Genomic DNA, 2,974 nt, shown 5'->3' on the forward strand with positions numbered 1-2,974 from the left:
TTGTGCGGCGGCAGGATCCGGATTGGGTGGCTGGGCCTGGCGTGCGAGATGCAGCCTTCCCCCGTTAGGGCTCAGCGCGTTTTTCTTTTTGGAGAGGTTTTTGCTATAGGGCGCGTGCGCTCGCCAGAAAGATAGAGAGAGACACAGAGAGACAGAAAGCGAGAAATCACCCCCTAGGGGAATGGCCATGCCGCAGTCCCTTCTCCTCCATTCTCCTCTCGGGATCTTGGGCACGCACACATGCCCGATGTGAGTTCAAGCCAAGTGCTTTTCATCACGGAAGTGCTTAAGGTCCGTGAAACAGACGAGGGAGCAGTCACCCCGAGCCCCGCCCACACCCCGTCGGCCCACACTCACTTCTGGACAACAAGCCTCTTACGTTGGTCACAGCCCACGGAAATCAGCGCCGACTGCAGAGAGACAGACGCACACCCAGGTCACCGGGTGACCGTAGCCCCGCACATGACACCTACAAGGTGCAGCCCGCAGCTGCTGTGCAGGTTAAGGCGCTGGGTTCCCACACGGCTGGCTAAGTTCGAGTCCCAAATCTGGGAGCTTGAAACTCAAGCTGGGTGCGTGTGTAGCCAAGATCCTGAGAGGAGGATGGAGAAGGGACTGTGGCATGGCCGTCCCCCAGGGGTGATTTCTCCCTGTCCTCTGTTTCTCTCTGGCAAGCCCAATCACCCTATAGTCAAAAAAAAGAAAAGAAAAGAAAAGCAACGTGTGCAGGGACCAGCAGTTGGCGTCATGGCTATGTCACTGAAGTCCCATGTAGCTGATCATGGTTCGAGTCCTGGACCGTTGTCCTGCCCTGGGAGGACAGTCGAACAGATTTCCTGAGTGAAGGAGTGAGCCGGGACAAGCAGTGTAGTGTTACAATACGGAGACGACACCGTGTCTTCAGTGTCGTCTGTTTATTGTGGGCAGCACGGAACAGCGGAGACGACGCAGTGTCACAGCTCTTCAGGGTCGCATCGTCTATCGTGAGCAGCACGGAGACGACGCGGTGTCACAGCTCTTCAGGGTCATCTGGAGATGATGTAGTGTTACAACTCTCCAGGGTCTTCAGGGTCGTCTGGAGACAGTGCGGTGTTTCAGCTCTTCAGGCTCTCCAGGGTAGTCATCGCCTTCTTGGTCGTCTGTGTAGTCTTCTTGGTCATCTTCTGGCTACTGTGGGCCAGGCATCGTGTTTATATACACGCTGGTGGGCTGTGATTGGTTGTAAACGATGGGTTATGATTGGTTGCTTTTGGACCAATCATGAGGTGCCAGATATGCAAATTTGAGGGATTCTAGTGGCCAATCAGAGCAAGGTTTCGAAGGTCAGGTTTTTTGAAGGGAACCAATCATGGCAATTGTTTGCTCTCTGAGAAACCTCGGCCGACTCCTGGTGCGCAGCTTCCCACAGAGACGGTGGCTTAAACAGACGCCGGGCGCGTGTGCGTGAGTGCCCGAGATCCCGAGAAGAGAATGAAGGGACTGCAGCATGGCCAACCCCCGGGAGGATGATTTCTCACTTTTCCTCTCACTGTCTCTGGTCAAACAGAAAAATACAAATAACTAGTAAAGTTGAATAAATAAATGGTTTTTTTTTTAAACAACAACAACAAAAAGCACACCTTACACAAGGACCCAGTCACATGTGAAGGGTTTGAGCACCTAGGCCTGACTCCCAGCAGGGCAGCCCCGAGGCGTGGGTGACTCGACACCCACAGCTGACCCCTCCCCCAGAGCTGTGGCCCCGCTAAGAGCCCCGTGTCCTGCAACAACCCAGCTCTCTGTCTCCTCCTGCTGGTGGACGTGTGCGCTTCCTAAAGACGCGGAGAGACAGGGAGAAGCACCCCGTGGAGCGCAGGCAGGACATAGTCCCTTCTGGGATCTGAACACAGACCCTGTGCGTTTTTCTTTCTCTGGAGAGGTTTTTGCTATAGGGCGTGTGCACTCGCCAGACAGAGAGACAGAGAGCGAGAAATCGCCCCCCAGGGGGGATGACGACGCAGCAATCCCTTCTCCTCCATTCTCCTCTCAGGATCTTGGGCACGCACGCACATGCGCCCAGCATGAGTTTAAGCCACCGGGTCCAGGACTCGAACCGTGGTTGACTACGTGGGAGTCCAGCGATGTAGCCTTATGCCAACTGCTGGCCCCAGCCCTCCCAGTGAGTTTTTCAAGCTTAGATCCGTCCCAGTGTGTTTTTCAAGCTTAGATCCGGGACTGAAACCCGTGGTGGGCCCTGTGGGATTCGCTAGGCCGGGGGCCAGCCCATGAGATTTCATTTAAATGGCGTATTGTGTTACGTGGCCTCCTGTGTCCGGTGTCTCTCATGGGTTTGAGGTATGTCCACATGGTATCCCATGTAGGGGTCATTTCCCGCCCCCCCCCAGAATTAATTCTTTTATTTATTATCATTATTATTACTATTTTAGAGGTTTTTGCTATAGGGCCTGTGTGTTCAATAGAGAGACAGAAAGTGAGAAATCACCCCCCAGGGGGATGGCCACATGGGGGAGGCTGCGCACCAGCGAGTCTGCCGAGGTTTCTCAGAGAGCAAACAATTACCATGATTGGTTCCCTTCCAAAAACCTGACCTTAGAAACCTTGCTCTGATTGGCCATTAGAATCCCTCAAATTTGCATACCTGGCATCTCATGATTGGTCTAAAAGCAACCAATCACGGCCCACCATTTACAACCAATCAGGGCCCACCGTTTACAACCAATCAGGGCCCACCATTTACATCCCACCAGCGAGTATATAACCACGATGCCTGGCCCACAGTAGCCAGACGACGACGACCAGGAAGACGACAACTGAAGAGCCCGAAGAGTTGAAACACCGCGCACTCTCCAGACGACCCTGAAGATCCTGAAGAGCTGACACTGCATCGTCTCCAGACGACCTGGGAGACCCTGAAGAGTTGTAACACTACATCGTCTCCGGACGACCCTGAAGAGTTGTGACACCGCGTCGTCTC

General features: G+C 54.0%; 1 long non-coding RNA gene across 1 annotated transcript in view; it reads right to left on the minus strand.

The window, feature by feature from the left end:
- Nucleotides 1-341: 341 nt before the first annotated feature.
- LOC102497573 (uncharacterized) overlaps nucleotides 342-2,974 on the minus strand; it is a 4,978-nt gene continuing 2,345 nt past the window's right edge. The window contains exon 3 of the long non-coding RNA XR_337625.2: nucleotides 342-410. This is a non-coding gene — a long non-coding RNA (uncharacterized LOC102497573). The remainder of the gene's footprint in view (nucleotides 411-2,974) is intronic.

The sequence above is a fragment of the Tupaia chinensis genome, unplaced genomic scaffold (genome assembly GCF_000334495.1).
Source record: "Tupaia chinensis unplaced genomic scaffold, TupChi_1.0 Scaffold148210_1, whole genome shotgun sequence".
Taxonomy (NCBI): domain Eukaryota; kingdom Metazoa; phylum Chordata; class Mammalia; order Scandentia; family Tupaiidae; genus Tupaia; species Tupaia belangeri.